This window comes from Quercus suber, unplaced genomic scaffold, assembly GCF_002906115.3.
Source record: "Quercus suber isolate HL8 unplaced genomic scaffold, Cork oak 2.0 scaffold_862, whole genome shotgun sequence".
Lineage (NCBI taxonomy): Eukaryota > Viridiplantae > Streptophyta > Magnoliopsida > Fagales > Fagaceae > Quercus > Quercus suber.
Window position 1 is genome coordinate 191138 of NW_027070292.1, and position 15210 is coordinate 206347.

Consider the following 15210-nt stretch of genomic DNA (forward strand, 5'->3'; position numbering starts at 1 on the left):
GACTTTTATACCATGGGAGTCAATTTCGTACCATTTCAAGATTATATATATATATTACATATAATTTAAAATACACATATTTTATAAGCCCAAACATTAGACTAAGTTAAATGAACCAATATATTAGCCTAAGTAACATGTTTTATAATTATTTTTATTGTACAAACCCCGAAAAATCTCTAGTACAACCTTGTATTTTATTTGGTATATTTTAGAAGAATATCGATACCGATTTAATAGTCGGTATGATATATATTGCCGGTATGGGTACGCATTGACTTACTTGCTCGTACCTCCCTCTATGTCGTCACAAGCCCACTACCAAACTTGAGGAGCTTGGATAGAAGCCCCACCTCCGATATCCTATGGATAGTGGTTATTGCCTTTACACTCAAATCTTCACCATGCTTTTGTTGTGGGGCAAGAAGAAGTGGTATACAACATGACGACATAGTCATGAGGCGTGACCCATGACAAATAACAGTCACATTCATATGCTTGTTGGATCACAGTTAATGTTTAAATTAGGAACACTGATTATTTTCACACAGAAAGATACAACGGACTTGGGAGTATTGATCATTAACTGGGGTCCATATTGTGACTTCACTACCAAATATTTTGAGTAAGTGCTAATTATTTAGCATGACTCATGAGAAACATGCTGGAATCTCTCACCTCCACCGAAACTAGCAACAATTTTTGAATCTCAGGAATTCGATCTTAATTCTATAATCATGTATGATCAATCATACAACAGGTACCCTATAGTGGTCATTGAAATAATATTTCCTAAAACATTTGAGACTGGGTGCTTTTTCTTGGGAAGAAAGGTGGGATGAAGCCAATGGGAATTGTGGGTCAAAAAGATTGGATTCCACTACATCCTAGTCCCTTCAAAGTTGCTTAAGAGATACCAGAGCAAGATAAAAAGAAACCCATATATTGATAGCATCGATACCTGCAAAAATTTCACATAATTTTGTGCAATAATTTGATTGAAAAATTTTTACTGGTTTTTATTTGAACTCACTACTAACATTATTTTTTTACCTACCATCACGTAAGCAGCTGTGAAAAAATTGATTTTTTTTTTTGGTCTATAGACTTCCTCTTTCATCAATATCACCCCCAATTCATATAGAGAAGCTTCTTGCTTGCAACATGCTGTGTACATTGTTGCTCACTTTATGTACAGCTTAAAAGTTTCCTTTGGTATGATACTTATATACTGATTTTTTAGACAATTGTTGCACCGAACGTCAGGCAATGAAAGGGTGATTGTACTGAATTGAACCGAATATTATGTATCAGAATGGTGGAAGAACATTAATATTCATGAGGCATAAACTTAAAACAAGGTGCGTAGAAGCTAGGTCTAATTAGCATAGCAGTAAAAGCTAGGCACAAGACTTTTTACAAATTTGGCAATCCTAATTTTTTTTTTTTCGGAACAGACTTCTTGGAGTCTTAATTTGGACTCTCTTTTTTTTTTTTTTTTTTTTCTTTGTTTTTTGCACTAATTATTTGCCTTATCTCCGAATAAGTGAGTATATGTAATTCATAGCCACTACAAAAATTACGCCAAGAAAAAAAAAATTGATAGATATTTTACACTTTTTAATTCTCATTATTTGGAGTTAGAAAGAGGTAATTTTTTATCCCCTATTTCATTCTTCATACGTCAGAACTCAGAACCTGGCCACTTAAACAAGTTGCTCGAATAAAGTGACTTGAAATTATCCAAAAAAAAAAAAAATTTTTTTTTTTTTTTCACTTGCTTCTCCTTTTTAGGATTAATAAAAAATTCGTTTCGATTTCTTTTTCTCTTTTTTTTTTTTTTTTTTTTCCTTTCACAATAACTAATATTAATATCCAAATAGAATAATATATTGGATGGACAACTTTAAAACTTTCCTAGAAGGAGAAATTTAATCTTAGTAGCATTTAGACACTTTTGAATATACACCACTGTAAGTTTCTTTAAAAAACTTTCTCCCTTCTTTTCGTATGTGTGTAAAAATATTTAGTATTCTAAAAATAATAATAATAATAATAATAATCCTAGTAGCATTTAATATAAATAATGTGGGGCAGTGTAGTGAGAAACTTTAGTAATGTAACGGCACTATAGAGTAAAGAGAATGGTTGATGGAATTCCATCTCAGAATCTACAGCACCTCCTCCATTACGGGCATAGGATAGATTCCCTTATATTTGGAGAAGCACTTCGAATTTATTTTATTAAAGAAGCACTTGCAACTTTTTTGTCTTCGGGCTAAACTACACAGAAATTAAACCATGATTTCATCCTTTCTTAACTCTTTTCTTTCTTTTTTAGTGGGTATGGTATTGTTACTAGTAATAGGATTACACTTACACATAGTAGTAATTTTGTCACATCTATTACTAACACGTGTCATATTAAGCTGTAACTTTGGGAGAAAATCAAATAAAATAGTGTTTACGTCAAGTTTTTATAGTGGATTCCATCACGTTATATGTTTTTCATTTTTTTTTTCCTTTTTTGGGGCCAAATAGTAACAAGATCGCTCTCAATAAATTTATCACATTTGTTAGTCATCATATTGAACATTAACTTAATGTTAGGTATCGTAGACGTGGTCCTAAAAAACATAGAAATCATTGCTCAAAAAAAAAAAAACATAGAAATCATAGAAGGCCCGATGTGTGAATTTTTGTATATAGGCCCTTTCTGTCCTTTTGGGTATCAACCCGCTGTTAAGAATTCGACTAAAGATAAAATCGCTGACTAGTTCAAAGCCCAGGTGAGTTTCATATTCATTGTGCACTGTGATAAGCCCAAAGGATGAAACTCTAGGCCTTGTAATAATGGGCCCAGCGCATTCAAAAAAGGCCATCTGACTCGCCTTCTAGTCCTAGAATCTCAAGTCAAACAATCTTTGCCAACCATGAATAAAGTCAACAATCATCCTGGCAAGAGCAAGAGGTACGACCCACATCCTTTTATTATTATTATTATTATTTTTCTAATTCTAGATACTCTAGTATATACCAAGTTACCAACTAGTTGAGTTACCAATGCTCTTAACAAATCCACAAGAAATTAACCACACAACACAGACCATGCACAAATTTCCAAATTTAACAAATTTATATATTTTTTAAATCAGAAATATTCTCAAATTAATAGTGAGATTTTTTTTTTTCCAATTAAAATTCCAATGTTGTTAAAATACTATAAATGAGAACCCACATATCTCTATTACATTATACAATGGATAAGAATCACAAAAGACTCCAATGGACATTTGGAGTCCACAAATTTATAATATATTTTTTGAGAATCACGAAAATTTTAACATTAAGTTAATTGTGATTGGTTAAACGTGATTGGTTAAACAAATGTCATTGGGGTTGACTATTTTTTCACTTTAAGTTTGGAGTGGAGTAACATTTCTCCAAACCTTAAGAAAGGGAAGTGCAGTTACCCAAAAAAAAAAAACTACTTTTGCTAAAACCTAAAAATTTGGGCCAAACATTAATCGTAGAAACTTAACTTTTCCAACGTCGCTCCTCGCTGGTAGTTGAGAGTGCCATCACCATCACTAGGGTTGTCTGGGGGTCGAGTTTGTGCCCAACCCATAACCGACCCAATCAGAGCGGGTGGAGAATTTCCAGACCTGCAACCGACCTGTAAGGGTGTCAGGTTTTGTCGGATGGTGATTGGTTTTGAGTGAAGCTGAAAACCAATGAGATCTTGTCAGATCTAGGGAGATTTTCAACAAATCGTGCAGAGTACTCGCCAGATTTGAAGAATTTCTTCCGAATCTAGTGTATCTCTGCCAAATCTAGTTGGTTCGTTGCCGAAATCCATCAAATCAAGCTAAAAAAGTAGTCGAAAAGCTTGAGAAATCGTCAAAAATATCATATTTAGGTCAGGTCAAGTTTCACAAGTTTTGAAGAAGGAGACTCGGAACCAACCCGCCAGGAACAGATTTTTTGAGGTCAAAACCTACATCCGACCGCCAGAGCAGTAGGATTGGGTGGTGACAAGTTAGGTATGGACAAGTTTGGTAGATTAGACACCCCTATGGCTTGATCGCGTTGATTGAAATCCGCTACCTCCTATTGAGTGGCATCCCGAAACTATTTTCATTTACTTTGGTCGAATCTTTGATTTAACCAACCTAAAAGGTCACAACTCCATCATTGGGTTAAACCAATTATAAATACTCATACTAAGTTCATTGTAACACATGAATTGAGCTTATACTAAAGATGCATCAGTTAATGATTTTCCTCTGTGGACGTAGGTCATTAGTCCGAATTATTTAATTCTTCTTGTGTGCTCTTATGTTATTCTTTTATATCTTTGCATCTATTTTCAATCTCCTACAATTTATTTACATGGTATTAGAGCATCTTTAACATGACATCAAAGCCACCTCCTTCAATTGTTTCATAGATCTCCTTGGTAGTCAACAAACATCTCACAAATTCAACACAAACACCCACAACATCAACCTTGGTTTCACAACCAAGCTTCTTAAACCAACCACAAAACCAACATTGCAGATTTGCCAAGCTTCACTCCAATGTCGTTGCCATAGCCAAAAGTTTCACAGACCCTTTATTTTGTCTACAGAAGAGAGAACACTTTGATTATAATTTTATACAAAGAAAATTACTAAATTATTGGAAGAAACTAAAAATGGGTTAGTGTTATCATTTCATCTCTATTCTTACACACCCAAACATCCTTCTGTTAGTAGCAAAGGTAGGATATTGTATACATAACCAATTACACTAAAACCAACCATTTGGATGTAAAAAGAAAGCAAGCATCCGTCATCAAAATGTCCATCTAACTGTTACTCTATCCATCAAACTACATTTACAAGAGAACTAAAATGGAAGAAATAGTTATGGTACTTGAGGTTTGTTGCCGGGAACCTCTTTAATGCAATTTGTGTATTGGGAGAGAGAGAGAGAGAGAGAANATACATACATATATATATATATACATACATATATATATATATATATATATGTATGTGAGACTTTTAAGATCCTTGAGAACTTTCAACAAAGAGGGATGCTGGCCCCAATCTTTACAGCTATCAAATCCTGTGATAATGAATTTGTGGTAGAGAACCCCTTTGTTCATGATGTTTTCTATTCGAGCAGACTTTTCTTGAATAAGGATGCTCTTGTAGAATCTGATGTTTTTCTTTGGGCTTTTTGGGAGGAAATGCCATTCATTGGGTAAAACTTTCATGGCCAGTGCTAGGGAATCTGTTATATGGACCAAGTGAGGCTTAATATAAGAGATATGCTGGACAAACTGTTTTCTGATATGGAAAGAGCTTGATTTCCTAGATTGGTAAGAAGGCTTTTGGGATACTATGGGGCCAAAAGGGTCTTCTACTGTGTATGGGGTGACTATCCTAGAAGGAGGGATGCTAAGGCTAAACTATAATTGGGTTAGCCTTGGGTTGGTCTTTGGTAGTTGGGTCTTGGGATTGTGGAGACGATATATCTGTTGGCTATAGAAGAGGCAAGGATGGGAACTAACTGACGATCGGTTGTTATCACCAATACCTATACATACATACAATATATATATATATATATATGTATGTATGTATAGATATTTTTTTACAATTTTATATATGGGCCCCCTTCTTTCTATATATATATATATATATATATATATATATATATATTTTTTTCTTAAGACTAGGGAGGCCCCGACCCCACCTATTTCCATCCCTGCTTGAATCTGTTTTGGATTTTAAATTGAAATTTTGTGGTAAACTACAAGTATAATATGATTTATATTGTTCGATTGAGTTGGTAATTAAATTTATAAAGAGATTTTAAAGGTAAGAAATGACAACAACCAAAAAAAAAAAAAATCACAATAAAAGTGTTGTTATTTTATAGATAATTATTTGGGTAGAATATAGTTAATGCCCCTAAAGTTTGAACTAATACCAACCAGGTTCAAGATTTTTCAAAACTAACCAACTCGGTCCCAAACTTAACTTGGTCCCTAAATCGTTACTCATTTTTCTTCTTTCTCACAGTGATTAGGGACTAAGTTAGTCAATTTTGAAAAGTTTTGAACCTAATTGACATTAACCCAGATTTCAGAGGTATTAACTATTTTTACCCTAATTATTTTTATACTTGAATCCAAATACAAATAAGAGAAAATACTCTTCTCTCTCCCTTGTCACTCCTCTCATGCTCATTCTTCCTAAAATCATTCTTACCAAACATAGTTCTTAAAATTTAAGACTATAAGTCATAGAAATTAAATATTATTGTTATTACTGACTTTTATACCATGGGAGTCAATTTCGTACCATTTCAAGATTATATATATATATTACATATAATTTAAAATACACATATTTTATAAGCCCAAACATTAGACTAAGTTAAATGAACCAATATATTAGCCTAAGTAACATGTTTTATAATTATTTTTATTGTACAAACCCCGAAAAATCTCTAGTACAACCTTGTATTTTATTTGGTATATTTTAGAAGAATATCGATACCGATTTAATAGTCGGTATGATATATATTGCCGGTATGGGTACGCATTGACTTACTTGCTCGTACCTCCCTCTATGTCGTCACAAGCCCACTACCAAACTTGAGGAGCTTGGATAGAAGCCCCACCTCCGATATCCTATGGATAGTGGTTATTGCCTTTACACTCAAATCTTCACCATGCTTTTGTTGTGGGGCAAGAAGAAGTGGTATACAACATGACGACATAGTCATGAGGCGTGACCCATGACAAATAACAGTCACATTCATATGCTTGTTGGATCACAGTTAATGTTTAAATTAGGAACACTGATTATTTTCACACAGAAAGATACAACGGACTTGGGAGTATTGATCATTAACTGGGGTCCATATTGTGACTTCACTACCAAATATTTTGAGTAAGTGCTAATTATTTAGCATGACTCATGAGAAACATGCTGGAATCTCTCACCTCCACCGAAACTAGCAACAATTTTTGAATCTCAGGAATTCGATCTTAATTCTATAATCATGTATGATCAATCATACAACAGGTACCCTATAGTGGTCATTGAAATAATATTTCCTAAAACATTTGAGACTGGGTGCTTTTTCTTGGGAAGAAAGGTGGGATGAAGCCAATGGGAATTGTGGGTCAAAAAGATTGGATTCCACTACATCCTAGTCCCTTCAAAGTTGCTTAAGAGATACCAGAGCAAGATAAAAGAAAACCATATATTGATAGCATCGATACCTGCAAAAATTTCACATAATTTTGTGCAATAATTTGATTGAAAAATTTTTACTGGTTTTTATTTGAACTCACTACTAACATTATTTTTTTACCTACCATCACGTAAGCAGCTGTGAAAAATTGATTTTTTTTTTTGGTCTATAGACTTCCTCTTTCATCAATATCACCCCCAATTCATATAGAGAAGCTTCTTGCTTGCAACATGCTGTGTACATTGTTGCTCACTTTATGTACAGCTTAAAAGTTTCCTTTGGTATGATACTTATATACTGATTTTTTAGACAATTGTTGCACCGAACGTCAGGCAATGAAAGGGTGATTGTACTGAATTGAACCGAATATTATGTATCAGAATGGTGGAAGAACATTAATATTCATGAGGCATAAACTTAAAACAAGGTGCGTAGAAGCTAGGTCTAATTAGCATAGCAGTAAAAGCTAGGCACAAGACTTTTTACAAATTTGGCAATCCTAATTTTTTTTTTTTCGGAACAGACTTCTTGGAGTCTTAATTTGGACTCTCTTTTTTTTTTTTTTTTTTTTCTTTGTTTTTTGCACTAATTATTTGCCTTATCTCCGAATAAGTGAGTATATGTAATTCATAGCCACTACAAAAATTACGCCAAGAAAAAAAAAATTGATAGATATTTTACACTTTTTAATTCTCATTATTTGGAGTTAGAAAGAGGTAATTTTTTATCCCCTATTTCATTCTTCATACGTCAGAACTCAGAACCTGGCCACTTAAACAAGTTGCTCGAATAAAGTGACTTGAAATTATCCAAAAAAAAAAAAAATTTTTTTTTTTTTTTCACTTGCTTCTCCTTTTTAGGATTAATAAAAAATTCGTTTCGATTTCTTTTTCTCTTTTTTTTTTTTTTTTTTTTCCTTTCACAATAACTAATATTAATATCCAAATAGAATAATATATTGGATGGACAACTTTAAAACTTTCCTAGAAGGAGAAATTTAATCTTAGTAGCATTTAGACACTTTTGAATATACACCACTGTAAGTTTCTTTAAAAAACTTTCTCCCTTCTTTTCGTATGTGTGTAAAAATATTTAGTATTCTAAAAATAATAATAATAATAATAATAATCCTAGTAGCATTTAATATAAATAATGTGGGGCAGTGTAGTGAGAAACTTTAGTAATGTAACGGCACTATAGAGTAAAGAGAATGGTTGATGGAATTCCATCTCAGAATCTACAGCACCTCCTCCATTACGGGCATAGGATAGATTCCCTTATATTTGGAGAAGCACTTCGAATTTATTTTATTAAAGAAGCACTTGCAACTTTTTTGTCTTCGGGCTAAACTACACAGAAATTAAACCATGATTTCATCCTTTCTTAACTCTTTTCTTTCTTTTTTAGTGGGTATGGTATTGTTACTAGTAATAGGATTACACTTACACATAGTAGTAATTTTGTCACATCTATTACTAACACGTGTCATATTAAGCTGTAACTTTGGGAGAAAATCAAATAAAATAGTGTTTACGTCAAGTTTTATAGTGGATTCCATCACGTTATATGTTTTTCATTTTTTTTTTCCTTTTTGGGGCCAAATAGTAACAAGATCGCTCTCAATAAATTTATCACATTTGTTAGTCATCATATTGAACATTAACTTAATGTTAGGTATCGTAGACGTGGTCCTAAAAAACATAGAAATCATTGCTCAAAAAAAAAAAAACATAGAAATCATAGAAGGCCCGATGTGTGAATTTTTGTATATAGGCCCTTTCTGTCCTTTTGGGTATCAACCCGCTGTTAAGAATTCGACTAAAGATAAAATCGCTGACTAGTTCAAAGCCCAGGTGAGTTTCATATTCATTGTGCACTGTGATAAGCCCAAAGGATGAAACTCTAGGCCTTGTAATAATGGGCCCAGCGCATTCAAAAAAGGCCATCTGACTCGGCCTTCTAGTCTAGAATCTCAAGTCAAACAATCTTTGCCAACCATGAATAAAGTCAACAATCATCCTGGCAAGAGCAAGAGGTACGACCCACATCCTTTTATTATTATTATTATTATTTTTCTAATTCTAGATACTCTAGTATATACCAAGTTACCAACTAGTTGAGTTACCAATGCTCTTAACAAATCCACAAGAAATTAACCACACAACACAGACCATGCACAAAATTTCCAAATTTAACAAATTTATATATTTTTTAAATCAGAAATATTTCTCAAATTAATAGTGAGATTTTTTTTTTTCCAATTAAAATTCCAATGTTGTTAAAATACTATAAATGAGAACCCACAATCTCTATTACATTATACCAAAGAGAGAGAGAGAGAGAGAGAGAGAGAGAGAGAGAGAGAGAGAGAGAGAGAGAGAGAGATTGCATTGTATTAGATATACTTGCATACAAATAAATGCTAGACAACTTCCTAGATAAAAGTACTAGGATGGGAGTACTACCAACAAAACTCCATAATTAACTTTGACTGAATAATAAATATAAATAAAACACAACTGGACTCATAAAAAATGACACAGGTTGCCTATGTGGCTGCCACATTAGTCGCCACTATGCTCTTACATTACCCTACATTAACTATAGTTAAAAAACTTCTAGCACAAGTATATGTCTGACTTGCACACCAAGCATTAATGGGCATAGGCCTTGATTACTTGGAATACTCCTCTCACTTTATCTGCTTTAACCAAAAAAAAAATACAATGGTGAGATGTTGGATCTCCTCATTTACTAGAAAAAGTATCATTAGATTATAAAATTACTAGCTTTATATCTTAATTTTTAATGTATGAGACTTCTTGTACTTATTTACATTTTATGCATCAATTTGATCACTCATTACATCTATTGCCTATGTTAAGCCTTTAATTTTATGATTTGACATTGTTATAAAAAGGTATATATATATATGTCCATAATATTGTCTCCACAAAGAGGACTTTTCTCTTATCAAGAGTAATTAAGTCAACTATGCTATATCGATTATGGGAATAAGTACTGTAAGGACCTAAAGAACATACAACGGATTGGGCCTTAACTGGACTCTAACCAGACCCAACTGAGTGATCTGTATAAGCTCATCCAAGCCGAGAAAGAAAAATCGTCCAAGGAAATTGTAAGTATGAAGAAAGAGCTAGGAAGCGGATGAGCCGAAGATGCCACAAAGCTCACAGGCAAAGTTAAATTTGCCCAACCAAGGAGGTCAATAGTAGTTGACCTGGATAAGTCTCAAAGGAAACTTCCTGGTGAAGACACCTCCTCCTCCGCATTAAATGTTCTATACTAACTAGACATACTACATTAATAACTGAATGACACTTGAACAGTGCCCGCATAGCCTGTTTCCTACACAGCATAACCTCAAAGGGAGGGGATAAGGGGAATGTGACAAATATCCAAGAGAAGAATCACTTACCATCCAAGTGGAGGGCTAGGATTGAAACAATGAGACTATAAGTAGGCTCTTATACTAAAATAAATATAAATTTTTGCACGAGTTGATGTAAATGCTCAATGTATATAGAAAGAGAGATCATTAAGAAAATTTAGAATAGAATCATAAATGATTTTAGTACTATAACACGAAAATGAAGTTTTCAAAGCATAATTTCATCTTTTTAAGTAGTGAACTTCGTTTTTTTTTTTTTTTTTTTACATTAGGATTTAATTGAGTTTCAGATTATTTTGAATAACATTATATGGGAAAATTCTACGAAATTCACATTTTCTTTTGTGTGTGGGTATGGTCCTATTATTAGGCTATTACTAGTAATATGATCACATAGTAATTATGTCACGCCTATTACTAATTCACGTTACATTAAATAAAAATTTTGTGAGAAAGCCAAGTAATATAGCGCTTACATCAAATCTAATAATAGGTTTCGCTATGTTACACGACAACACATGTTTCTTTTATTCTTTTATTTTTTTATTATTATTTGGACAAACACTTACAAAATCACACATGGAAATATAGTTCACATTCATTACCCATATTATATTTGATGATGCCAAAAATCATCAGTAAGTCACACGGTCCTCACCTGCTCAAAACAATAACTGCACAACACAGAATAAGAAGACCTTAAGAGAGTACCGGTGTGGTACTGGCCAAAGACCCCCCGAAAGTTAAGTTGAAAAGCTTCTCACAACTCTAGAGTGCCAAAGCTGGGATGAATTATGCGTACCTTGATTTGTGAGGGTCTTGAGGTTTTTATAGTAGCATAGGGCTGATATTCGTTCCTTGGCTTAGAAGATCTTTCCTTGTGGGAGAGATCTTCTTTAATTCGCGTATCTTACGGGATCCTTTCCTTATAGGACTCTCCTTAATTAGAGTTAATCGTGGGGTGCAAGATATTTCCTTATATACTTGTGCGTGGCAGTGGCGGCTCCAGGAATTTTGTTTGAAGGGGTCATTAAGAAACTTACATTAAAAAATTTTTAATAAAAAAAGAACTAAAATATATCGAGTTATCGACAGAAAAAGAAAATGAAGTCTTACAATTTCCTTCTACAAGTTTTCAAATTTTGAATTGTTACATGATAGTTCATTATAAGTAGTTTATTACCAATGTGAGTAGGTATAACCATTTTGTTTTGTTAAGTTTGTCTAACATTTTTATTTTTATGCAATTGTTATTATCTATTAATTTGTCATTGTTTTTATAAAAATATTTAAAACTAAATGAATAAACTTAACTTATTGGCACTCTATTAATTATTGATGCACACAATCACACTCATTTATACATAAAATAATACACTACGTGTTTACTTAACCGATCAAATGCTTGAACAATCACTAACTTTACAATTTTTCTTCTTGAATTTTTCTTATTTTATAACAAAAAGTTATTATAACATTATACCAATACACACATATATAATAAACCCTCTCTATTTCCTAATTATTAAATTATATAAAGTTATATTATATTTATACTGTACACATAAGCATCCACACACATCACTATTCACACAAATATCATTATAACAAAAACTAATGCACACAATTAATATTAGACACACTCACACACATATAATATAAATTTATAATAAAAAGTGACACTTATAGTTCACAAACACTTACTCATACTCTTAGAGTTAGAAATACTTGCAATAAGGGTGTATAAGATTTAAGTTAGGATGTGCAAAAATATTTTTAAAAATATATTAGAGTATTAAACTAACAAAAAAAAATTATTATAATTATATATAATTTTTTTTTGGGAAGTTAGGGGGTTCATTTGAACCCCCTGAACAAAGTGTAGAGCCACCCCTAGTGCGTGGAGACCAAGTAAGGCTATGTTAGACTCATCAAAGGTTTGTTTATTCCCTACAGCTTCCTTCTGTCAACTTCTTATCCCGTTTATGTGCTCTAGTCGTCTCGTTCAAATGCTTGTCGGCCTCACGGCGCACCTGTCAACTTCAAGGGAACCGTTGTCTTTATACTTGGTTGTTTATGAAAGTGAGGCCGACAAGTTCATCAGGGCCGTCTCCTTTGCCTAATATGGACGAGTTCATCAAAATTATAAATTTACCCTTATCAATATTGAACCCTAACTTAACGTTAAGAAGCGTACTCCCAAAAACATTGATCGTACCATAGAATGTTTGAATTTTTGTATATGGTCCCTTCTGTCCTTTTGGGCATCAACCTATTGTTAAGAATTCGACTTAAGAGTTAACAGAAGTCACTGACTAGTGACTAGTCCAAAGCCCAAGTGAATTTCAAATTCATTGTGCACTGTGTCGAGCCCAAAGGATGAGAATTCTAGGCCTTGTAATAATGGGGCCCAACTCATTCATAAAAGCCCATCTGACTCGGCCTTCTAACTCTAGAATTTCAAGTCAAACAATCTTAGCCAACCATGAATAAGTCAACAATCATCCTGGCACATGCAAAAGGTAGGACTCACAACCATTGACCACCACAACACACATCCATGCAAAAAATTTCTAAATTTAACAACAAATTATTTAAAAAAAAAACAAAAAAAACTCAGAATTATACTTCTATTTTAAATTAATAGTGAGATTTTAATTTTTTTTTAATTAAAATTATATTGTTGCTAAAAGACTATAACGTGAGAAGTCCATTTATCTCTATTATAAAATGGAGGAAAATGATTCTGAAAAAAAAAAATTTAAAATAATAATAATGGAGGAAAAAAGGGTTTGGTAAAATGATTAATTTCTCAATACCCTTTTTTAACTCGTCTATGTCTCTTTCTCCCCCTCTAGATAAACCAGTAGACTAAGGCTATGTTTGGTTCAACCCCCATAATGTGATTATGAACCACACAATATGCTAACACTACTTTCACTTGGGTTTCAAAAGACCAAAATGGTTCTGCATCCAACACTCAAAAACATTTCTTCAACACTCCAAACCCTCACTCAATGGTAGTTCTCAATGAAGAGTGTCGGAGGTTGAACAATTCTTACTCATTCTCAGGAAGACGATCATTAAACTCTTTCAAGTGATATCGCACACTCCGATAAGGTGACAATATTCCATTTTTATTACCATACCCAGTATTACCAAGATAATATTTACCTACATATATTCAAAAATAAAACCAAATCACTACTATGGTTGGGAAAACGCACAATATTTATTAAACTAATAAACCAAAAAGGTGAAGTAATCATATAATATCGTCGGGAATTGAAAATCCCCCTGACCTAGCAAATGCATCATTTAACACTCGTGAACCATGTGCATTGCCTTCCCATCCAGCCAATACATAAGTGAACTTTAAGTCAAAACTAATGGCAGCTAACACATTTTGCGTGGTTCCATCTTTGCGACCACGAAATCTTCCTTGTATTTCAGGTGGCACACATGAACATGTGTACCATCTATTGCTCCAACACAATCCTAATTTTCGACAGACATAATAGTTTAAAATTACACAAATCTTCACAATTTACAAAAATACACAAGTCGCAATATTTACCTTAAAATATGGGTAGAACCTTCTGCTATTCCTTATCTCTGGGGGTGTACCTTCGCTACGCATTCTTATTAGAGCTATATATAATTTCAGGACCCCCCTAAGGACGACCTTGAAGTATCTATGAACAGTCTTAGTTGATCTATAGATCCGACTACCCATTACACGGAACCTCACATTATGACCAATAATGTGTAAGAAAATGAATACTTGCTCAGTAACAGACATGTGAATAGTCGGGTGTACGTGCTCCCCCTCAGTGAGGATGTGACATAAGTGGTGAAAAGTTATAGGCTTCATCCTAAGTTGATTCACACAATGTATCTCACTTCCATGCAGAATACTATTTATGTATTCCTCTCTCTCGACTGCATGATTAACATAAGGCACCCTAGGCAGTCGTCTACATCTACGCCGCAATTTCTTTAACAATGCAACCCCCACAAGGAGGATAGATGCAACTGAGGTAAGAATTGCGGCTTTGGTTTTTTTCTTCATCTAACAAAATCACAAACACTGTAGTCTAAGAGGTATGTAAACAAGCATGTTATTGATTACACAGTAAATAAAAACAGCCACAAGCAGAAAACATCCAAACCATATTGATAACGAGTACCAAATCACATTGCATTCTATTTACAATCAATATTTACACCATCACAATACCATCACATTGATAACTGCACATTGATACCAACACAATACCATCACATTGCATTCTATTTACAATCAATATTTACATTATCACAGTACCAACACATTGATAACTGCACATTGATACCATCACATTGCATTCTATTTACAATCAATATTTACACCATCACAGTACCAACATAAACCACATTGATAACTGCACATAATACCATCACAATCAATATTTACACCAATAAATCACATTGCATTCTATTTCTGTATAACTGTACCATCAACACAGTAAATAAACACAGCCACGAATAGAAAACATCCA